This window comes from Taudactylus pleione, unplaced genomic scaffold, assembly GCF_031769625.1.
Source record: "Taudactylus pleione unplaced genomic scaffold, aTauple2 ptg000026l, whole genome shotgun sequence".
In the NCBI taxonomy this organism is placed as follows: Eukaryota; Metazoa; Chordata; class Amphibia; order Anura; family Myobatrachidae; genus Taudactylus; species Taudactylus pleione.
The window spans coordinates 21,381,174-21,407,897 of record NW_028284428.1 but is presented as its reverse complement, the minus strand read 5'-3'; positions in this window follow the sequence as shown (position 1 = coordinate 21,407,897).

Here is a 26,724-nt window from a genome sequence, read left to right as displayed (position 1 = left end):
ATGCCAAACAATGTAATATAGCATCGTAATGCAGCGGTAAAGTACACCAATTTAGCCGGAATCTTTCTTTGACCGCTGTTTGGTCTCCACCCTGATGCTGAGAGTTAAATGGCTGGCCTTCTTCTCCACTGCTGATGTTGTCTACAGTCAAGATGGAACGTAGGAGTCTTTTGCTAAGAAGATAGAGACATCAGTCATTTGCAAAGGAATGATACGGTTCACTACATGGGACCCCATGGAGCTCCGGGATCAGTAGGATGAAAGTGCTGGATGATCAAAGCAATATACAGCATTTTGGCAGGAAGTGTCTGCTTGATGACGTCCATTAGTAGCACTTACCTGCCAGAAGAAGGATCATTCCGTGAGGTTTGCCGCCATCGCTGGATCTATAGCAGGTACATTTGCACTGTTTCTTCTTTTTGGAAAGCCTCAATCTGTAAAGACTGAGGCTCAGATAGTCGGGAAACACCATTTTTAATTTAAACCATTTTTGAGCCAATCAGTGAATCAGGACCCTTTACTCCAACCCAACAATGTATAAACACAATACATAATTTTACTGAACACTATTTTTGCATAAGATAACAGTGTATTAACTTAATATGTAACAATGCTATATACAGAGGCAAAAATGCTTCAGTGAACAACATATAAATATTACAGAACAATTTAATATTAAAATATACTGCAGCAATGTACAAATGATATGGAGAATGCTTGACGGTGATTTAAGTACATTATACAGTGTCATACAGTAAAGAAGTGTATAACATATATAACAATGTTAAATATAAAGCTAAAATGCAGCAGATAACATTTCATAACAGTGATACATCAACATTTTACATAGGGACAAAATGCTATCTCAGATAACATTAGGTAAATATGATGCCAAACAATGTAATATAGTATCGTAATGCAGTGGTAAAGTACACCAATTTAGCCGGAATCTATCTTTGACCGCTGTTTGGTCTCCACCCTGATGCTGAGAGTTAAATGGCTGGCCTTCTTCTCCACTGCTGATGTTGTCTACAGTCAAGATGGAACGTAGGAGTCTTTTGCTAAGAAGATAGAGACATGAGTCATTTGCAAAGGAATGACACGGTTCACTACATGGGACCCGATGGAGCTCCGGGATCAGTAGGATGAAAGTGCTGGATGATCAAAGCAATATACAGCATTTTGGCAGGAAGTGTCTGCTTGATGACGTCCATTAGTAGCACTTACCTGCCAGAAGAAGGATCATTCCGTGAGGTTTGCCCCCATCGCTGGATCTATAGCAGGTACATTTGCACTGTTTCTTCTTTTTGGAAAGCCTCAATCTGTAAAGATTGAGGCTCAGCTAGTCAGGAAACACAATTTTAAATTTAAGCCATTTTCGAGCCAATCTGGGAATCAGGACCCTTTACTCCAACACATCAATGTATAAACACAATGCATAATTTTACTGAACAGTATTTTTGCAAAAGATAACAGTGTTTTAACTTAATATGTAACAATGCTATATACAGAGGCAAAAATGCTTCAGTGAACAACATATAACTATTACATAACAATTTAATATTAAAACAATACTGCGGCAATGTAGAAATAATATAGACAATGCACGACGGTAATATAAGCACATTATACTGTGTCATACAGTAAAAAGTGTATAACATATAACAATGTTAAACATAAAGCTAAAATGCAGCAGATAACATTTCATAACAGTGATACATGAACATTTAATATAGGACAAAATGCTATGTCAGATAACATTAGGTAAATATGATGCCAAACAATGTAATAAAGCGTCGTAAAGCATCGGTAAAGTACACCAATTTAGCCGGAATCTTTCTTTGACCACTGTTTGGTCTCCACCATGATGCTGAGAGTTAAATGGCTGGCCTTCTTCTCCACTGCTGATGTCTATAGTCAAGATGAAACTTAGGAGTCTTTTGCTAAGAAGATAGAGACATGAGTCATTTGCAAAGGAATCACACGGTTCACTACGTGGACCCTATGGAGCTTCGGGATCAGTAGGATGATAGTGCTGGATGATCAAAGCAATATACAGCATTTTGACAGGAATTGTCTGCTTGATGACGTCCATTAGTAGCACTTACCTGCCAGAAGAAGGATCATTCCGTGAGGTTTGCCCCCATCGCTGGATCTATAGCAGGTACATTTGCACTGTTTCTTCTTTTTGGTAAGCCTCAATCTGTAAAGACTGAGGCTCAGATAGTCGGGAAACACCATTTTTAATTTAAACCATTTTTGAGCCAATCAGTGAATCAGGACCCTTTATTCCAACCCAACAATGTATAAACACAATACATAATTTTACTGAACACTATTTTTGCATAAGATAACAGTGTATTAACTTAATATGTAACAATGCTATATACAGAGGCAAAAATGCTTCAGTGAACAACATATAACTATTACATAACAATTTAATATTAAAACAATACTGCGGCAATGTAGAAATAATATAAACAATGCACGACGGTAATATAAGCACATTATACTGTGTCATACAGTAAAAAGTGTATAACATATAACAATGTTAAACATAAAGCTAAAATGCAGCAGATAACATTTCATAACAGTGATACATGAACATTTTACATAGGGACAAAATGCTATGTCAGATAACATTAGGTAAATATGATGCCAAACAATGTAATATAGCATCGTAATGCAGCGGTAAAGTACACCAATTTAGCCGGAATCTTTCTTTGACCGCTGTTTGGTCTCCACCATGATGCTGAGAGTTAAATGCTGGCCTTCTCCACTGCTGATGTTGTCTACAGTCAAGATGGAACGTAGGAGTCTTTTGCTAAGAAAATAGAGACATCAGTCATTTGCAAGGGAATGACACGGTTCACTACTTGGGACCCCATGGAGCTTCAGGATCAGTAGGATGATAGTGCTGGATGATCAAAGCAATATACAGCATTTTGGCAGGAAGTGTCTGCTTGATGACGTTCATTAGTTCCACTTACCTGTCAGAAAAATGAACATTCCGTGAGGTTTGCCCCCATCGCTGGATCTATAGCAGGTGCTTTTGCAGTGTTTCTCTTTTTTGGAAAGCCTCAATCTGTAAAGATGGAGGCTCAGCTAGTCAGGAAACACCATTTTAAATTTAAGCCATTTTCGAGCCAATCTGGGAATCAGGACCCTTTACTCCAACACATCAATGTATAAACACAATACATAATTTTACTGAACAGTATTTTTGCAAAAGATAACAGTGTTTTAAGTTAATATGTAACAATGCTATATACAGAGGCAAAAATGCTTCTGTGAACAACATATAACTATTACAGAACAATTTACTATTAAAATATACTGCAGCAATGTAGAAATAATATAGACAATGCACGATGGTAATATAAGCACATTATACTGTGTCATACAGTAAAAAGTGTATAACATATAACAATGTTAAACATAAAGCTAAAATGCAGCAGATAACATTTCATAACAGTGATACATGAACATTTAATATAGGACAAAATGCTATGTCAGATAACATTAGGTAAATATGATGCCAAACAATGTAATAAAGCGTCGTAATGCAGCGGTAAAGTACACCAATTTAGCCGGAATCTTTCTTTGACCGCTGTTTGGTCTCCACCCTGATGCTGAGAGTTAAATGGCTGGCCTTCTTCTCCACTGCTGATGTTGTCTACAGTCAAGATGGAACGTAGGTGTCTTTTGCTAAGAAGATAGAGACATCAGTCATTTGCAAAGGAATGATACGGTTCTCTACATGGGACCCCATGGAGCTCCGGGATCAGTAGGATGAAAGTGCTGGATGATCAAAGCAATATACAGCATTTTGGCAGGAAGTGTCTGCTTGATGACGTCCATTAGTAGCACTTACCTGCCAGAAGAAGGATCATTCCGTGAGGTTTGCCGCCATCGCTGGATCTATAGCAGGTACATTTGCACTGTTTCTTCTTTTTGGTAAGCCTCAATCTGTAAAGACTGAGGCTCAGATAGTCGGGAAACACCATTTTTAATTTAAACCATTTTTGAGCCAATCAGTGAATCAGGACCCTTTACTCCAACCCAACAATGTATAAACACAATACATAATTTTACTGAACACTATTTTTGCATAAGATAACAGTGTATTAACTTAATATGTAACAATGCTATATACAGAGGCAAAAATGCTTCAGTGAACAACATATAACTATTACAGAACAATTTAATATTAAAATATACTGCAGCAATGTACAAATGATATGGAGAATGCTTGACGTTATTTTAAGTACATTATACAGTGTCATACAGTAAAGAAGTGTATAACATATATAACAATGTTAAATATAAAGCTAAAATGCAGCAGATAACATTTCATAACAGTGATACATCAACATTTTACATAGGGACAAAATGCTATCTCAGATAACATTAGGTAAATATGATGCCAAACAATGTAATATAGCATCGTAATGCAGCGGTAAAGTACACCAATTTAGCCGGAATCTATCTTTGACCGCTGTTTGGTCTCCACCCTGATGCTGAGAGTTAAATGGCTGGCCTTCTTCTCCACTGCTGATGTTGTCTACAGTCAAGATGGAACGTAGGAGTCTTTTGCTAAGAAGATAGAGACATCTGTCATTTGCAAAGGAATGACACGGTTCACTACATGGGACCCGATGGAGCTCCGGGATCAGTAGGATGAAAGTGCTGGATGATCAAAGCAATATACAGCATTTTGGCAGGAAGTGTCTGCTTGATGACGTCCATTAGTAGCACTTACCTGCCAGAAGAAGGATCATTCCGTGAGGTTTGCCCCCATCGCTGGATCTATAGCAGGTACTTTTGCACTGTTTCTTCTTTTTGGAAAGCCTCAATCTGTAAAGATTGAGGCTCAGCTAGTCAGGAAACACAATTTTAAATTTAAGCCATTTTCGAGCCAATCTGGGAATCAGGACCCTTTACTCCAACACATCAATGTATAAACACAATGCATAATTTTACTGAACAGTATTTTTGCAAAAGATAACAGTGTTTTAACTTAATATGTAACAATGCTATATACAGAGGCAAAAATGCTTCAGTGAACAACATATAACTATTACATAACAATTTAATATTAAAACAATACTGCGGCAATGTAGAAATAATATAGACAATGCACGACGGTAATATAAGCACATTATACTGTGTCATACAGTAAAAAGTGTATAACATATAACAATGTTAAACATAATGCTAAAATGCAGCAGATAACATTTCATAACAGTGATACATGAACATTTAATATAGGACAAAATGCTATGTCAGATAACATTAGGTAAATATGATGCCAAACAATGTAATAAAGCGTCGTAATGCAGCGGTAAAGTACACCAATTTAGCCGGAATCTTTCTTTGACCACTGTTTGGTCTCCACCATGATGCTGAGAGTTAAATGGCTGGCCTTCTTCTCCACTGCTGATGTTGTCTATAGTCAAGATGGAACTTAGGAGTCTTTTGCTAAGAAGATAGAGACATGAGTCATTTGCAAAGGAATCACACGGTTCACTACGTGGACCCTATGGAGCTTCGGGATCAGTAGGATGATAGTGCTGGATGATTAAAGCAATATACAGCATTTTGGCAGGAATTGTCTGCTTGATGACGTCCATTAGTAGCACTTACCTGCCAGAAGAAGGATCATTCCGTGAGGTTTGCCCCCATCGCTGGATCTATAGCAGGTACATTTGCACTGTTTCTTCTTTTTGGTAAGCCTCAATCTGTAAAGACTGAGGCTCAGATAGTCGGGAAACACCATTTTTAATTTAAACCATTTTTGAGCCAATCAGTGAATCAGGACCCTTTACTCCAACCCAACAATGTATAAACACAATACATAATTTTACTGAACACTATTTTTGCATAAGATAACAGTGTATTAACTTAATATGTAACAATGCTATATACAGAGGCAAAAATGCTTCAGTGAACAACATATAACTATTACATAACAATTTAATATTAAAACAATACTGCGGCAATGTAGAAATAATATAGACAATGCACGACGGTAATATAAGCACATTATACTGTGTCATACAGTAAAAAGTGTATAACATATAACAATGTTAAACATAAAGCTAAAATGCAGCAGATAACATTTCATAACAGTGATACATGAACATTTTACATAGGGACAAAATGCTATGTCAGATAACATTAGGTAAATATGATGCCAAACAATGTAATATAGCATCGTAATGCAGCGGTAAAGTACACCAATTTAGCCGGAATCTTTCTTTGACCGCTGTTTGGTCTCCACCATGATGCTGAGAGTTAAATGCTGGCCTTCTCCACTGCTGATGTTGTCTACAGTCAAGATGGAACGTAGGAGTCTTTTGCTAAGAAAATAGAGACATCAGTCATTTGCAATGGAATGACACGGTTCACTACTTGGGACCCCATGGAGCTTCGGGATCAGTTTGATGATAGTGCTGGATGATCAAAGCAATATACAGCTTTTTGGCAGGAAGTGTCTGCTTGATGACGTTCATTAGTTCCACTTACCTGTCAGAAAAATGAACATTCCGTGAGGTTTGCCCCCATCGCTGGATCTATAGCAGGTGCTTTTGCAGTGTTTCTCTTTTTTGGAAAGCCTCAATCTGTAAAGATGGAGGCTCAGCTAGTCAGGAAACTCCATTTTAAATTTAAGCCATTTTCGAGCCAATCTGGGAATCAGGACCCTTTACTCCAACACATCAATGTATAAACACAATACATAATTTTAATGAATAGTATTTTTGCAAAAGATAACAGTGTTTTAACTTAATATGTAACAATGCTATATACAGAGGCAAAAATGCTTCAGTGAACAACATATAACTATTACATAACAATTTAATATTAAAACAATACTGCGGCAATGTACAAATAATATAGACAATGCACGACGGTAATACAAGCACATTATACTGTGTCATACAGTAAACAGTGTATAACATATAACAATGTTAAACATACAGCTAAAATGCAGCAGATAACATTTCATAACAGTGATACGTGAACATTTAATATAGGACAAAATGCTATGTCAGATAACATTAGGTAAATATGATGCCAAACAATGTAATAAAGCGTCGTAATGCAGCGGTAAAGTACACCAATTTAGCCGGAATCTTTCTTTGACCACTGTTTAGTCTCCACCATGATGCTGAGAGTTAAATGGCTGGCCTTCTTCTCCACTGCTGATGTTGTCTATAGTCAAGATGAAACTTAGGAGTCTTTTGCTAAGAAGATAGAGACATGAGTCATTTGCAAAGGAATCACACGGTTCACTACGTGGACCCTATGGAGCTTCGGGATCAGTAGGATGATAGTGCTGGATAATCAAAGCAATATACAGCATTTTGGCAGGAATTGTCTGCTTGATGACGTCCATTAGTAGCACTTACCTGTCAGAAGAAGGATCATTCCGTGAGGTTTGCCCCCATCGCTGGATCTATAACAGGTGCGTTTGCAGTGTTACTCTTTTTTGGAAAGCCTCAATCTGTAAAGATTGAGGCTCAGCTTGTCAGGAAACACCATTTTAAATTATAGCCATTTTCGAGCCAATCTGGGAAACAGGACCCTTTACTCCAACACAACAATGTACGAACACAATACATAATTTTACTGAACAGTATTTTTGCAAAAGATAACAGTGTATTAACTTAATATGTAACAATGCTATATACAGAGGCAAAAATGCTTAAGTTAACAACATATAACTATTACAGAACAATTTACTATTAAAATATACTGCAGCAATGTACAAATGATATGGGCAATGCATGACGGTAATTTAAGTACATTATACAGTGTCATACAGTAAAAAAGCGTATAACATATATAACAATGTTAAATATAAAGCTAAAATGCAGCAGATAACATTTCATAACAGTGATACATCAACATTTTACATAGGGACAAAATGCTATGTCAGATAACATTAGGTAAATATGATGCCAAACAATGTAATATAGCATCGTAATGCAGCGGTAAAGTACACCAATTTAGCTGGAATCTTTCTTTGACCGCTGTTTGGTCTCCATCCTGATGCTGAGAGTTAAATGGCTGGCTTTCTTCTCCACTGCTGATGTTGTCTACAGTCAAGATGGAACGTAGGAGTCTTTTGCTAAGAAGATAGAGACATCTGTCATTTGCAAAGGAATGACACGGTTCACTACATGGGACCCCATGGAGCTCCGGGATCAGTAGGATGAAAGTGCTGGATGATCAATGCAATATACAGCATTTTGGCAGGAAGTGTCTGCTTGATGACGTCCATTAGTAGCACTTACCTGCCAGAAGAAGGATCATTCCGTGAGGTTTGCCCCCATCGCTGGATCTATAGCAGGTACATTTGCACTGTTTCTTCTTTTTGGTAAGCCTCAATCTGTTAAGACTGAGGCTCAGATAGTCGGGAAACACCATTTTTAATTTAAACCATTTTCGAGCCAATCAGTGAATCAGGACCCTTTACTCCAACCCAACAATGTGTAAACACAATACATAATTTTACTGAACACTATTTTTGCATAAGATAACAGTGTATTAACTTAATATGTAACAATGCTATATACAGAGGCAAAAATGCTTCAGTGAACAACATATAACTATTACAGAACAATTTACTATTAAAATATACTGCGGCAATGTACAAATGATATGGAGAATGCATGACGGTAATTTAAGTACATTATACAGTGTCATACAGTAAAGAAGTGTATAACATATATAACAATGTTAGATATAAAGCTAAAATGCAGCAGATAACATTTCATAACAGTGATACATCAACATTTTACATAGGGACAAAATGCTATGTCAGATAACATTAGGTAAATATGATGCCAAACAATGTAATATAGCATCGTAATGCAGCGGTAAAGTACACCAATGTAGCCAGAATCTTTCTTTGACCGCTCTTTGGTCTCCACCCTGATGCTGAGAGTTAAATGGCTGGCCTTCTTCTCCACTGCTGATGTTGTCTACAGTCAAGATGGAACGTAGGAGTCTTTTGCTAAGAAGATAGAGACATCTGTCATTTGCAAAGGAATGACACGGTTCACTACATGGGACCCCATGGAGCTCCGGGATCAGTAGGATGAAAGTGCTGGATGATCAAAGCAATATACAGCATTTTGGCAGGAAGTGTCTGCTTGATGACGTCCATTAGTAGCACTTACCTGCCAGAAGAAGGATCATTCCGTGAGGTTTGCCCCCATCGCTGGATCTATAGCAGGTACATTTGCACTGTTTCTTCTTTTTGGAAAGCCTCTATCTGTAAAGATGGAGGCTCAGCTAGTCAGGAAACACCATTTTAAATTTAAGCCATTTTCGAGCCAATCTTGGAATCAGGACCCTTTACTCCAACACATCAATGTATAAACACAATGCATAATTTTACTGAACACTATTTTTGCAAAAGATAACAGTGTTTTAACTTAATATGTAACAATGCTATATACAGAGGCAAAAATGCTTCAGTGAACAACATATAACTATTACATAACAATTTAATATTAAAACAATACTGCGGCAATGTAGAAATAATATAGACAATGCACGACGGTAATATAAGCACATTATACTGTGTCATACAGTAAAAAGTGTATAACATATAACAATGTTAAACATAAAGCTAAAATGCAGCAGATAACATTTCATAACAGTGATACATGAACATTTAATATAGGACAAAATGCTATGTCAGATAACATTAGGTAAATATGATGCCAAACAATGTAATAAAGCGTCGTAATGCAGCGGTAAAGTACACCAATTTAGCCGGAATCTTCCTTTGACCACTGTTTGGTCTCCACCATGATGCTGAGAGTTAAATGGCTGGCCTTCTTCTCCACTGCTGATATTGTCTATAGTCAAGATGGAACTTAGGAGTCTTTTGCTAAGAAGATAGAGACATGAGTCATTTGCAAAGGAATCACACGGTTCACTACGTGGACCCTATGGAGCTTTGGGATCAGTAGGATGATAGTGCTGGATGATCAAAGCAATATACAGCATTTTGGCAGGAATTGTCTGTTTGATGACGTCCATTAGTAGCACTTACCTGTCAGATAAAGGATCATTCCGTGAGGTTTGCCCCCATCGCTGGATCTATAACAGGTGCTTTTGCAGTGTTACTCTTTTTTGGAAAGCCTCAATCTGTAAAGATTGAGGCCCAGCTAGTCAGGAAACACCATTTTAAATTTAAGCCCTTTTTCGACCCAATCTGGGAATCAGGACGCTTTACTGCAACACAACAATGTACGAACATAATACATAATTTTACTGAACAGTATTTTTGCAAAAGATAACAGTGTATTAACTTAATATGTAACAATACTATATACAGAGGCAAAAATGCTTCAGTGAACAACATATAACTATTACATAACAATTCAATATTAAAACAATACTGCGGCAATGTAGAAATAATATAGACAATGCACGACGGTAATATAAGCACATTATACTGTGTCATACAGTAAAAAGTGTATAACATATAACAATGTTAAACATAAAGCTAAAATGCAGCAGATAACATTTCATAACAGTGATACATGAACATTTAATAGAGGACAAAATGCTATGTCAGATAACATTAGGTAAATATGATGCCAAACAATGTAATATAGCATCGTAATGCAGCGGTAAAGTACACCAATTTAGCCGGAATCTTTCTTTGACCGCTGTTTGGTCTCCACCCTGATGCTGAGAGTTAAATGCTGGCCTTCTCCACTGCTGATGTTGTCTACAGTCAAGATGGAACGTAGGAGTCTTTTGCTAAGAAGATAGCAACATCAATGTTAAACATAAAGCTAAAATGCAGCAGATAACATTTCATAACAGTGATACATGAACATTTAATATAGGACAAAATGCTATGTCAGATAACATTAGGTAAATATGATGCCAAACAATGTAATATAGCATCGTAATGCAGCGTTAAAGTACTCCAATTTAGCCAGAATCTTTCTTTGACCGCGGTTTGGTCTCCACCCTGATGCTGAGAGTTAAATGGCTGGCCTTCTTCTCCACTGCTGATGTTGTCTACAGTCAAGATGGAACGTAGGAGTCTTTTGCTAAGAAGATAGAGACATCAGTCATTTGCAAAGGAATGACACGGTTCACTACATGGGACCCCATGGAGCTCCGGGATCAGTAGGATGAAAGTGCTGGATGATCAATGCAATATACAGCATTTTGGCAGGAAGTGTCTGCTTGATGACGTCCATTAGTAGCACTTACCTGCCAGAAGAAGGATCATTCTGTGAGGTTTGCCCCCATCGCTGGATCTATAGCAGGTACATTTGCACTGTTTCTTCTTTTTGGTAAGCCTCAATCTGTTAAGACTGAGGCTCAGATAGTCGGGAAACACCATTTTTAATTTAAGCCATTTTCGAGCCAATCTGGGAATCAGGACCCTTTACTCCAACCCAACAATGTATAAACACAATGCATAATTTTACTGAACACTATTTTTGCATAAGATACCAGTGTATTAACTTAATATGTAACAATGCTATATACAGAGGCAAAAATGCTTCAGTGAACAACATATAACTATTACATAACAATTTAATATCAAAACAATACTGTGGCAATGTACAAATAATATAGACAATGCACGACGGTAATATAAGCACATTATACTGTGTCATACAGTAAAAAGTGTATAACATATAACAATGTTAAACATAAAGCTAAAATGCAGCAGATAACATTTCATAACAGTGATACATGAACATTTTACATAGGGAGAAAATGCTATGTCAGATAACATTAGGTAAATATGATGCCAAACAATGTAATATAGCATCGTAATGCAGCGGTAAAGTACACCAATTTAGCCGGAATCTTTCTTTCACCGCTGTTTGGTCTCCACCATGATGCTGAGAGTTAAATGGCTGGCCTTCTCCACTGCTGATGTTGTCTACAGTCAAGATGGAACGTAGGAGTCTTTTGCTAAGAAAATAGAGTCATCAGTCATTTGCAAGGGAATGACACGGTTCACTACTTGGGACCCCATGGAGCTCTGAGATCAGTAGGATGAAAGTGCTGGACGATCAAAGCAATATACAGCATTTTGGCAGGAAGTGTCTGCTTGATGACGTCCATTAGTAGCACTTACCTGCCAGAAGAAGGATCATTCCGTGAGGTTTGCCCCATCGCTGGATCTATAGCAGGTACATTTGCAATGTTTCTTCTATTTGGTAAGCCTCAATCTGTAAAGAATGAGGCTCAGCTAGTCAGGAAACACCATTTTAAATTTAAGCCATTTTCGAGCCAATCTGGGAATCAGGACCCTTTACTCCAACACATCAATGTATAAACACAATGCATAATTTTACTGAACAGTATTTTTGCAAAAGATAACAGTGTTTTAACTTAATATGTAACAATGCTATATACAGAGGCAAAAATGCTTCAGTGAACAACATATAACTATTACATAACAATTTAATATTAAAACAATACTGCGGCAATGTAGAAATAATATAGACAATGCACGACGGTAATATAAGCACATTATACTGTGTCATACAGTAAAAAGTGTATAACATATAACAATGTTAAACATAAAGCTAAAATGCAGCAGATAACATTTCATAACAGTGATACATGAACATTTAATATAGGACAAAATGCTATGTCAGATAACATTAGGTAAATATGATGCCAAACAATGTAATAAAGCGTCGTAAAGCATCGGTAAAGTACACCAATTTAGCCGGAATCTTTCTTTGACCACTGTTTGGTCTCCACCATGATGCTGAGAGTTAAATGGCTGGCCTTCTTCTCCACTGCTGATGTCTATAGTCAAGATGAAACTTAGGAGTCTTTTGCTAAGAAGATAGAGACATGAGTCATTTGCAAAGGAATCACACGGTTCACTACGTGGACCCTATGGAGCTTCGGGATCAGTAGGATGATAGTGCTGGATGATCAAAGCAATATACAGCATTTTGACAGGAATTGTCTGCTTGATGACGTCCATTAGTAGCACTTACCTGCCAGAAGAAGGATCATTCCGTGAGGTTTGCCCCCATCGCTGGATCTATAGCAGGTACATTTGCACTGTTTCTTCTTTTTGGTAAGCCTCAATCTGTAAAGACTGAGGCTCAGATAGTCGGGAAACACCATTTTTAATTTAAACCATTTTTGAGCCAATCAGTGAATCAGGACCCTTTATTCCAACCCAACAATGTATAAACACAATACATAATTTTACTGAACACTATTTTTGCATAAGATAACAGTGTATTAACTTAATATGTAACAATGCTATATACAGAGGCAAAAATGCTTCAGTGAACAACATATAACTATTACATAACAATTTAATATTAAAACAATACTGCGGCAATGTAGAAATAATATAAACAATGCACGACGGTAATATAAGCACATTATACTGTGTCATACAGTAAAAAGTGTATAACATATAACAATGTTAAACATAAAGCTAAAATGCAGCAGATAACATTTCATAACAGTGATACATGAACATTTTACATAGGGACAAAATGCTATGTCAGATAACATTAGGTAAATATGATGCCAAACAATGTAATATAGCATCGTAATGCAGCGGTAAAGTACACCAATTTAGCCGGAATCTTTCTTTGACCGCTGTTTGGTCTCCACCATGATGCTGAGAGTTAAATGCTGGCCTTCTCCACTGCTGATGTTGTCTACAGTCAAGATGGAACGTAGGAGTCTTTTGCTAAGAAAATAGAGACATCAGTCATTTGCAAGGGAATGACACGGTTCACTACTTGGGACCCCATGGAGCTTCAGGATCAGTAGGATGATAGTGCTGGATGATCAAAGCAATATACAGCATTTTGGCAGGAAGTGTCTGCTTGATGACGTTCATTAGTTCCACTTACCTGTCAGAAAAATGAACATTCCGTGAGGTTTGCCCCCATCGCTGGATCTATAGCAGGTGCTTTTGCAGTGTTTCTCTTTTTTGGAAAGCCTCAATCTGTAAAGATGGAGGCTCAGCTAGTCAGGAAACACCATTTTAAATTTAAGCCATTTTCGAGCCAATCTGGGAATCAGGACCCTTTACTCCAACACATCAATGTATAAACACAATACATAATTTTACTGAACAGTATTTTTGCAAAAGATAACAGTGTTTTAAGTTAATATGTAACAATGCTATATACAGAGGCAAAAATGCTTCTGTGAACAACATATAACTATTACAGAACAATTTACTATTAAAATATACTGCAGCAATGTAGAAATAATATAGACAATGCACGATGGTAATATAAGCACATTATACTGTGTCATACAGTAAAAAGTGTATAACATATAACAATGTTAAACATAAAGCTAAAATGCAGCAGATAACATTTCATAACAGTGATACATGAACATTTAATATAGGACAAAATGCTATGTCAGATAACATTAGGTAAATATGATGCCAAACAATGTAATAAAGCGTCGTAATGCAGCGGTAAAGTACACCAATTTAGCCGGAATCTTTCTTTGACCGCTGTTTGGTCTCCACCCTGATGCTGAGAGTTAAATGGCTGGCCTTCTTCTCCACTGCTGATGTTGTCTACAGTCAAGATGGAACGTAGGTGTCTTTTGCTAAGAAGATAGAGACATCAGTCATTTGCAAAGGAATGATACGGTTCTCTACATGGGACCCCATGGAGCTCCGGGATCAGTAGGATGAAAGTGCTGGATGATCAAAGCAATATACAGCATTTTGGCAGGAAGTGTCTGCTTGATGACGTCCATTAGTAGCACTTACCTGCCAGAAGAAGGATCATTCCGTGAGGTTTGCCGCCATCGCTGGATCTATAGCAGGTACATTTGCACTGTTTCTTCTTTTTGGTAAGCCTCAATCTGTAAAGACTGAGGCTCAGATAGTCGGGAAACACCATTTTTAATTTAAACCATTTTTGAGCCAATCAGTGAATCAGGACCCTTTACTCCAACCCAACAATGTATAAACACAATACATAATTTTACTGAACACTATTTTTGCATAAGATAACAGTGTATTAACTTAATATGTAACAATGCTATATACAGAGGCAAAAATGCTTCAGTGAACAACATATAACTATTACAGAACAATTTAATATTAAAATATACTGCAGCAATGTACAAATGATATGGAGAATGCTTGACGTTATTTTAAGTACATTATACAGTGTCATACAGTAAAGAAGTGTATAACATATATAACAATGTTAAATATAAAGCTAAAATGCAGCAGATAACATTTCATAACAGTGATACATCAACATTTTACATAGGGACAAAATGCTATCTCAGATAACATTAGGTAAATATGATGCCAAACAATGTAATATAGCATCGTAATGCAGCGGTAAAGTACACCAATTTAGCCGGAATCTATCTTTGACCGCTGTTTGGTCTCCACCCTGATGCTGAGAGTTAAATGGCTGGCCTTCTTCTCCACTGCTGATGTTGTCTACAGTCAAGATGGAACGTAGGAGTCTTTTGCTAAGAAGATAGAGACATCTGTCATTTGCAAAGGAATGACACGGTTCACTACATGGGACCCGATGGAGCTCCGGGATCAGTAGGATGAAAGTGCTGGATGATCAAAGCAATATACAGCATTTTGGCAGGAAGTGTCTGCTTGATGACGTCCATTAGTAGCACTTACCTGCCAGAAGAAGGATCATTCCGTGAGGTTTGCCCCCATCGCTGGATCTATAGCAGGTACTTTTGCACTGTTTCTTCTTTTTGGAAAGCCTCAATCTGTAAAGATTGAGGCTCAGCTAGTCAGGAAACACAATTTTAAATTTAAGCCATTTTCGAGCCAATCTGGGAATCAGGACCCTTTACTCCAACACATCAATGTATAAACACAATGCATAATTTTACTGAACAGTATTTTTGCAAAAGATAACAGTGTTTTAACTTAATATGTAACAATGCTATATACAGAGGCAAAAATGCTTCAGTGAACAACATATAACTATTACATAACAATTTAATATTAAAACAATACTGCGGCAATGTAGAAATAATATAGACAATGCACGACGGTAATATAAGCACATTATACTGTGTCATACAGTAAAAAGTGTATAACATATAACAATGTTAAACATAATGCTAAAATGCAGCAGATAACATTTCATAACAGTGATACATGAACATTTAATATAGGACAAAATGCTATGTCAGATAACATTAGGTAAATATGATGCCAAACAATGTAATAAAGCGTCGTAATGCAGCGGTAAAGTACACCAATTTAGCCGGAATCTTTCTTTGACCACTGTTTGGTCTCCACCATGATGCTGAGAGTTAAATGGCTGGCCTTCTTCTCCACTGCTGATGTTGTCTATAGTCAAGATGGAACTTAGGAGTCTTTTGCTAAGAAGATAGAGACATGAGTCATTTGCAAAGGAATCACACGGTTCACTACGTGGACCCTATGGAGCTTCGGGATCAGTAGGATGATAGTGCTGGATGATTAAAGCAATATACAGCATTTTGGCAGGAATTGTCTGCTTGATGACGTCCATTAGTAGCACTTACCTGCCAGAAGAAGGATCATTCCGTGAGGTTTGCCCCCATCGCTGGATCTATAGCAGGTACATTTGCACTGTTTCTTCTTTTTGGTAAGCCTCAATCTGTAAAGACTGAGGCTCAGATAGTCGGGAAACACCATTTTTAATTTAAACCATTTTTGAGCCAATCAGTGAATCAGGACCCTTTACTCCAACCCAACAATGTATAAACACAATACATAATTTTACTGAACACTATTTTTGCATAAGATAACAGTGTATTAACTTAATATGTAACAATGCTATATACAGAGGCAAAAATGCTTCAGTGAACAACATATAACTATTACATAACAATTTAATATTAAAACAATACTGCGGCAATGTAGAAATAATATAGACAATGCACGACGGTAATATAAGCACATTATACTGTGTCATACAGTAAAAAGTGTATAACATATAACAATGTTAAACATAAAGCTAAAATGCAGCAGATAACATTTCATAACAGTGATACATGAACATTTTACATAGGGACAAAATGCTATGTCAGATAACATTAGGTAAATATGATGCCAAACAATGTAATATAGCATCGTAATGCAGCGGTAAAGTACACCAATTTAGCCGGAATCTTTCTTTGACCGCTGTTTGGTCTCCACCATGATGCTGAGAGTTAAATGCTGGCCTTCTCCACTGCTGATGTTGTCTACAGTCAAGATGGAACGTAGGAGTCTTTTGCTAAGAAAATAGAGACATCAGTCATTTGCAATGGAATGACACGGTTCACTACTTGGGACCCCATGGAGCTTCGGGATCAGTTTGATGATAGTGCTGGATGATCAAAGCAATATACAGCTTTTTGGCAGGAAGTGTCTGCTTGATGACGTTCATTAGTTCCACTTACCTGTCAGAAAAATGAACATTCCGTGAGGTTTGCCCCCATCGCTGGATCTATAGCAGGTGCTTTTGCAGTGTTTCTCTTTTTTGGAAAGCCTCAATCTGTAAAGATGGAGGCTCAGCTAGTCAGGAAACTCCATTTTAAATTTAAGCCATTTTCGAGCCAATCTGGGAATCAGGACCCTTTACTCCAACACATCAATGTATAAACACAATACATAATTTTAATGAATAGTATTTTTGCAAAAGATAACAGTGTTTTAACTTAATATGTAACAATGCTATATACAGAGGCAAAAATGCTTCAGTGAACAACATATAACTATTACATAACAATTTAATATTAAAACAATACTGCGGCAATGTACAAATAATATAGACAATGCACGACGGTAATACAAGCACATTATACTGTGTCATACAGTAAACAGTGTATAACATATAACAATGTTAAACATACAGCTAAAATGCAGCAGATAACATTTCATAACAGTGATACGTGAACATTTAATATAGGACAAAATGCTATGTCAGATAACATTAGGTAAATATGATGCCAAACAATGTAATAAAGCGTCGTAATGCAGCGGTAAAGTACACCAATTTAGCCGGAATCTTTCTTTGACCACTGTTTAGTCTCCACCATGATGCTGAGAGTTAAATGGCTGGCCTTCTTCTCCACTGCTGATGTTGTCTATAGTCAAGATGAAACTTAGGAGTCTTTTGCTAAGAAGATAGAGACATGAGTCATTTGCAAAGGAATCACACGGTTCACTACGTGGACCCTATGGAGCTTCGGGATCAGTAGGATGATAGTGCTGGATAATCAAAGCAATATACAGCATTTTGGCAGGAATTGTCTGCTTGATGACGTCCATTAGTAGCACTTACCTGTCAGAAGAAGGATCATTCCGTGAGGTTTGCCCCCATCGCTGGATCTATAACAGGTGCGTTTGCAGTGTTACTCTTTTTTGGAAAGCCTCAATCTGTAAAGATTGAGGCTCAGCTTGTCAGGAAACACCATTTTAAATTATAGCCATTTTCGAGCCAATCTGGGAAACAGGACCCTTTACTCCAACACAACAATGTACGAACACAATACATAATTTTACTGAACAGTATTTTTGCAAAAGATAACAGTGTATTAACTTAATATGTAACAATGCTATATACAGAGGCAAAAATGCTTAAGTTAACAACATATAACTATTACAGAACAATTTACTATTAAAATATACTGCAGCAATGTACAAATGATATGGGCAATGCATGACGGTAATTTAAGTACATTATACAGTGTCATACAGTAAAAAAGCGTATAACATATATAACAATGTTAAATATAAAGCTAAAATGCAGCAGATAACATTTCATAACAGTGATACATCAACATTTTACATAGGGACAAAATGCTATGTCAGATAACATTAGGTAAATATGATGCCAAACAATGTAATATAGCATCGTAATGCAGCGGTAAAGTACACCAATTTAGCTGGAATCTTTCTTTGACCGCTGTTTGGTCTCCACCCTGATGCTGAGAGTTAAATGGCTGGCTTTCTTCTCCACTGCTGATGTTGTCTACAGTCAAGATGGAACGTAGGAGTCTTTTGCTAAGAAGATAGAGACATCTGTCATTTGCAAAGGAATGACACGGTTCACTACATGGGACCCCATGGAGCTCCGGGATCAGTAGGATGAAAGTGCTGGATGATCAATGCAATATACAGCATTTTGGCAGGAAGTGTCTACTTGATGACGTCCATTAGTAGCACTTACCTGCCAGAAGAAGGATCATTCCGTGAGGTTTGCCCCCATCGCTGGATCTATAGCAGGTACATTTGCACTGTTTCTTCTTTTTGGTAAGCCTCAATCTGTTAAGACTGAGGCTCAGATAGTCGGGAAACACCATTTTTAATTTAAACCATTTTCGAGCCAATCAGTGAATCAGGACCCTTTACTCCAACCCAACAATGTGTAAACACAATACATAATTTTACTGAACACTATTTTTGCATAAGATAACAGTGTATTAACTTAATATGTAACAATGCTATATACAGAGGCAAAAATGCTTCAGTGAACAACATATAACTATTACAGAACAATTTACTATTAAAATATACTGCGGCAATGTACAAATGATATGGAGAATGCATGACGGTAATTTAAGTACATTATACAGTGTCATACAGTAAAGAAGTGTATAACATATATAACAATGTTAGATATAAAGCTAAAATGCAGCAGATAACATTTCATAACAGTGATACATGAACATTTTACATAGGGACAAAATGCTATGTCAGATAACATTAGGTAAATATGATGCCAAACAATGTAATATAGCATCGTAATGCAGCGGTAAAGTACACCAATGTAGCCAGAATCTTTCTTTGACCGCTCTTTGGTCTCCACCCTGATGCTGAGAGTTAAATGGCTGGCCTTCTTCTCCACTGCTGATGTTGTCTACAGTCAAGATGGAACGTAGGAGTCTTTTGCTAAGAAGATAGAGACATCTGTCATTTGCAAAGGAATGACACGGTTCACTACATGGGACCCGATGGAGCTCCGGGATCAGTAGGATGAAAGTGCTGGATGATCAAAGCAATATACAGCATTTTGGCAGGAAGTGTCTGCTTGATGACGTCCATTAGTAGCACTTACCTGCCAGAAGAAGGATCATTCCGTGAGGTTTGCCCCCATCGCTGGATCTATAGCAGGTACATTTGCACTGTTTCTTCTTTTTGGAAAGCCTCTATCTGTAAAGATGGAGGCTCAGCTAGTCAGGAAACACCATTTTAAATTTAAGCCATTTTCGAGCCAATCTTGGAATCAGGACCCTTTACTCCAACACATCAATGTATAAACACAATGCATAATTTTACTGAACACTATTTTTGCAAAAGATAACAGTGTTTTAACTTAATATGTAACAATGCTATATACAGAGGCAAAAATGCTTCAGTGAACAACATATAACTATTACATAACAATTTAATATTAAAACAATACTGCGGCAATGTAGAAATAATATAGACAATGCACGACGGTAATATAAGCACATTATACTGTGTCATACAGTAAAAAGTGTATAACATATAACAATGTTAAACATAAAGCTAAAATGCAGCAGATAACATTTCATAACAGTGATACATGAACATTTAATATAGGACAAAATGCTATGTCAGATAACATTAGGTAAATATGATGCCAAACAATGTAATAAAGCGTCGTAATGCAGCGGTAAAGTACACCAATTTAGCCGGAATCTTCCTTTGACCACTGTTTGGTCTCCACCATGATGCTAAGAGTTAAATGGCTGGCCTTCTTCTCCACTGCTGATATTGTCTATAGTCAAGATGGAACTTAGGAGTCTTTTGCTAAGAAGATAGAGACATGAGTCATTTGCAAAGGAATCACACGGTTCACTACGTGGACCCTATGGAGCTTTGGGATCAGTAGGATGATAGTGCTGGATGATCAAAGCAATATACAGCATTTTGGCAGGAATTGTCTGTTTGATGACGTCCATTAGTAGCACTTACCTGTCAGATAAAGGATCATTCCGTGAGGTTTGCCCCCATCGCTGGATCTATAACAGGTGCTTTTGCAGTGTTACTCTTTTTTGGAAAGCCTCAATCTGTAAAGATTGAGGCCCAGCTAGTCAGGAAACACCATTTTAAATTTAAGCCCTTTTTCGACCCAATCTGGGAATCAGGACGCTTTACTGCAACACAACAATGTACGAACATAATACATAATTTTACTGAACAGTATTTTTGCAAAAGATAACAGTGTATTAACTTAATATGTAACAATACTATATACAGAGGCAAAAATGCTTCAGTGAACAACATATAACTATTACATAACAATTCAATATTAAAACAATACTGCGGCAATGTAGAAATAATATAGACAATGCACGACGGTAATATAAGCACATTATACTGTGTCATACAGTAAAAAGTGTATAACATATAACAATGTTAAACATAAAGCTAAAATGCAGCAGATAACATTTCATAACAGTGATACATGAACATTTAATAGAGGACAAAATGCTATGTCAGATAACATTAGGTAAATATGATGCCAAACAATGTAATATAGCATCGTAATGCAGCGGTAAAGTACACCAATTTAGCCGGAATCTTTCTTTGACCGCTGTTTGGTCTCCACCCTGATGCTGAGAGTTAAATGCTGGCCTTCTCCACTGCTGATGTTGTCTACAGTCAAGATGGAACGTAGGAGTCTTTTGCTAAGAAGATAGCAACATCAATGTTAAACATAAAGCTAAAATGCAGCAGATAACATTTCATAACAGTGATACATGAACATTTAATATAGGACAAAATGCTATGTCAGATAACATTAGGTAAATATGATGCCAAACAATGTAATATAGCATCGTAATGCAGCGTTAAAGTACTCCAATTTAGCCAGAATCTTTCTTTGACCGCGGTTTGGTCTCCACCCTGATGCTGAGAGTTAAATGGCTGGCCTTCTTCTCCACTGCTGATGTTGTCTACAGTCAAGATGGAACGTAGGAGTCTTTTGCTAAGAAGATAGAGACATCAGTCATTTGCAAAGGAATGACACGGTTCACTACATGGGACCCCATGGAGCTCCGGGATCAGTAGGATGAAAGTGCTGGATGATCAATGCAATATACAGCATTTTGGCAGGAAGTGTCTGCTTGATGACGTCCATTAGTAGCACTTACCTGCCAGAAGAAGGATCATTCTGTGAGGTTTGCCCCCATCGCTGGATCTATAGCAGGTACATTTGCACTGTTTCTTCTTTTTGGTAAGCCTCAATCTGTTAAGACTGAGGCTCAGATAGTCGGGAAACACCATTTTTAATTTAAGCCATTTTCGAGCCAATCTGGGAATCAGGACCCTTTACTCCAACCCAACAATGTATAAACACAATGCATAATTTTACTGAACACTATTTTTGCATAAGATACCAGTGTATTAACTTAATATGTAACAATGCTATATACAGAGGCAAAAATGCTTCAGTGAACAACATATAACTATTACATAACAATTTAATATCAAAACAATACTGCGGCAATGTACAAATAATATAGACAATGCACGACGGTAATATAAGCACATTATACTGTGTCATACAGTAAAAAGTGTATAACATATAACAATGTTAAACATAAAGCTAAAATGCAGCAGATAACATTTCATAACAGTGATACATGAACATTTTACATAGGGAGAAAATGCTATGTCAGATAACATTAGGTAAATATGATGCCAAACAATGTAATATAGCATCGTAATGCAGCGGTAAAGTACACCAATTTAGCCGGAATCTTTCTTTCACCGCTGTTTGGTCTCCACCATGATGCTGAGAGTTAAATGGCTGGCCTTCTCCACTGCTGATGTTGTCTACAGTCAAGATGGAACGTAGGAGTCTTTTGCTAAGAAAATAGAGTCATCAGTCATTTGCAAGGGAATGACACGGTTCACTACTTGGGACCCCATGGAGCTCTGAGATCAGTAGGATGAAAGTGCTGGACGATCAAAGCAATATACAGCATTTTGGCAGGAAGTGTCTGCTTGATGACGTCCATTAGTAGCACTTACCTGCCAGAAGAAGGATCATTCCGTGAGGTTTGCCCCATCGCTGGATCTATAGCAGGTACATTTGCAATGTTTCTTCTATTTGGTAAGCCTCAATCTGTAAAGAATGAGGCTCAGCTAGTCAGGAAACACCATTTTAAATTTAAGCCATTTTCGAGCCAATCTGGGAATCAGGACCCTTTACTCCAACACATCAATGTATAAACACAATACATAATTTTACTTAACAGTATTTTTGCAAAAGATAACAGCGTTTTAACTTAATATGTAACAATGCTATATACAGAGGCAAAAATGCTTCAGTGAACAACATATAACTATTACATAACAATTTAATATTAAAACAATACTGCGGCAATGTACAAATAATATAGACAATGCACGACGGTAATATAAGCACATTATACTGTGTCATACAGTAAAAAATATATAACATATAACAATGTTAAACATAAAGCTAAAATGCAGCAGATAACATTTCATAACAGTGATACATGAACATTTAATATAGGACAAAATGCTATGTCAGATAACATTATGTAAATATGATGCCAAACAATGTAATAATGCGTCGTAATGCAGCTGTAAAGTACACCAATTTAGCCGGAATCTTTCTTTGACTGCTGTTTGGTCTCCACCATGATGCTGAGAGTTAAATGGCTGGCCTTATTCTCCACTGCTGATGTTGTCTACAGTCAAGATGAAACATAGGAGTCTTTTGCTAAGAAGATAGCGACATCAATCATTTGCAAAGGATTGACACGGTTCACTACATAGGACCCCATGGAGTTCCGGGATCTGTATGATGAAAGTGCTGGATGATCAAAGCAATATACAGCATTTTGGCAGGAAGTGTCTGCTTGATGATGTCCATTAGTAGCACTTACCTGCCAGAAGAAGGATCATTCCGTGAGGTTTGCCCCCATCGCTAGTTCTATAGCAGGTACATTTGCACTGTTTCTTCTTTTTGGTAAGCCTCAATCTGTAAAGACTGAGGCTCAGATTGTCGGGAAACACCATTCTTAATTTAAACTATTTTGGAGCCAATCAGTGAATCAGGACCCTTTACTCCAACCCAACAATGTATAAACACAATACATAATTTTACTGAACACTATTTTTGCATAAGATAACAGTGTATTAACTTAATATGTAACAATGCTATATACAGAGGCAAAAATGCTTCAGTGAACAACATATAACTATTACATAACAATTTAATATTAAAACAATACTGCGGCAATGTACAAATAATATAGACAATGCACGACGGTAATATAAGCACATTATACTGTGTCATACAGTAAAAAGTGTATAACATATAACAATGTTAAACATAAAGCTAATATGCAGCAGATAACATTTCATAACAGTGATACATGAACATTTTACAAAGGGACAAAATGCTATGTCAAATAACATTAGGTAAATATGATGCCAAACAATGTAATAAAGCGTCGTAATGCAGCGGTAAAGTACACCAATTTAGCCGGAATCTTTCTGTGACCACTGTTTGGTCTCCACCATGATGCTGAGAGTTAAATGGCTGGCTTTCTCCACTGCTGATGTTGTCTACAGTCAAGATGGAACGTAGGAGTCTTTTGCTAAGAAGATAGAGACATCAGTCATTTGCAAAGGAATGACACGGTTCACTACATGGGACCCCATGGAGCTCCGAGATCAGTAGGATGAAAGTGCTGGACGATCAAAGCAATATACAGCATTTTGGCAGGAAGTGTCTGCTTGATGACGTCCATTAGTAGCACTTACCTGCCAGAAGAAGGATCATTCCGTGAGGTTTGCCCCATCGCTGGATCTATAGCAGGTATATTTGCAATGTTTCTTCTTTTTGGTAAGCCTCAATCTGTAAAGACTGAGGCTCAGATAGTCGGGAAACACCATTCTTAGTTTAAACCATTTTCGAGCCAATCAGTGAATCAGGACCCTTTACTCCAACCCAACAATGTATAAACACAATACATAATTTTACTGAACACTATTTTTGCATAAGATAACAGTGTATTAACTTAATATGTCACAATGCTATATACAGAGGCAAAAATGCTTCAGTGAACAACATATAACTATTACATAACAATTCAATATTAAAACAATACTGCTGCAATGTACAAATAATATAGACAATGCACGATGGTAATATAAGCACATTATACTGTGTCATACAGTAAAAAGTGTATAACATATAACAATGTTAAACATAAAGCTAAAATGCAGCAGATAACATTTCATAACAGTGATACATGAACATTTAATATAGGACAAAATGCTATGTCAGATAACATTATGTAAATATGATGCCAAACAATGAAATAAAGCGTCGTAATGCAGCGGTAAAGTACACCAATTTAGCCGGAATCTTTCTTTGACCGCTGTTTGGTCTCCACCATGATGCTGAGAGTTAAATGGCTGGCCTTATTCTCCACTGCTGATGTTGTCTACAGTCAAGATGAAACATAGGAGTCTTTTGCTAAGAAGATAGCGACATCAGTCATTTGCAAAGGAATGACACGCTTCACTACATGGGACCCCATGGAGCTCCGAGATCAGTAGGATGAAAGTGCTGGACGATCAAAGCAATATACAGCATTTTGGCAGGAAGTGTCTGCTTGATGACGTCCATTAGTAGCACTTACCTGCCAGAAGAAGGATCATTCCGTGAGGTTTGCCCCATCGCTGGATCTATAGCAGGTATATTTGCAATGTTTCTTCTATTTGGTAAACCTCAATCTGTAAAGAATGAGGCTCAGCTAGTCAGGAAACACCATTTTAAATTTAAACCATTTTCGAGCCAATCAGTGAATCAGGACCCTTTACTCCAACCCAACAATGTATAAACACAATACATAATTTTACTGAACACTATTTTTGCATAAGATAACAGTGTATTAACTTAATATGTAACAATGCTATATACAGAGGCAAAAATGCTTCAGTGAACAACATATAACTATTACATAACAATTTAATATTAATACAATACTGCGGCAATGTACAAATAATATAGACAATGCACGACGGTAATATAAGCACATTATACTGTGTCATACAGTAAAAAATGTATAACATATAACAATGTTAAACATAAAGCTAAAATGCAGCAGATAACATTTCATAACAGTGATACATGAACATTTAATATAGGACAAAATGCTATGTCAGATAACATTATGTAAATATGATGCCAAACAATGTAATAATGCGTCGTAATGCAGCTGTAAAGTACACCAATTTAGCCGGAATCTTTCTTTGACTGCTGTTTGGTCTCCACCATGATGCTGAGAGTTAAATGGCTGGCCTTATTCTCCACTGCTGATGTTGTCTACAGTCAAGATGAAACATAGGAGTCTTTTGCTAAGAAGATAGCGACATCAGTCATTTGCAAAGGATTGACACTGTTCACTACATAGGACCCCATGGAGTTCCGGGATCTGTATGATGAAAGTGCTGGATGATCAAAGCAATATACAGCATTTTGGCAGGAAGTGTCTGCTTGATGATGTCCATTAGTAGCACCTACCTGTCAGAAGAAGGATCATTCCGTGAGGTTTGCCCCCACCGCTAGTTCTATAGCAGGTACATTTGCACTGTTTCTTCTTTTTGGTAAGCTTCAATCTGTAAAGACTGAGGCTCAGATAGTCGGGAAACACCATTCTTAGTTTAAA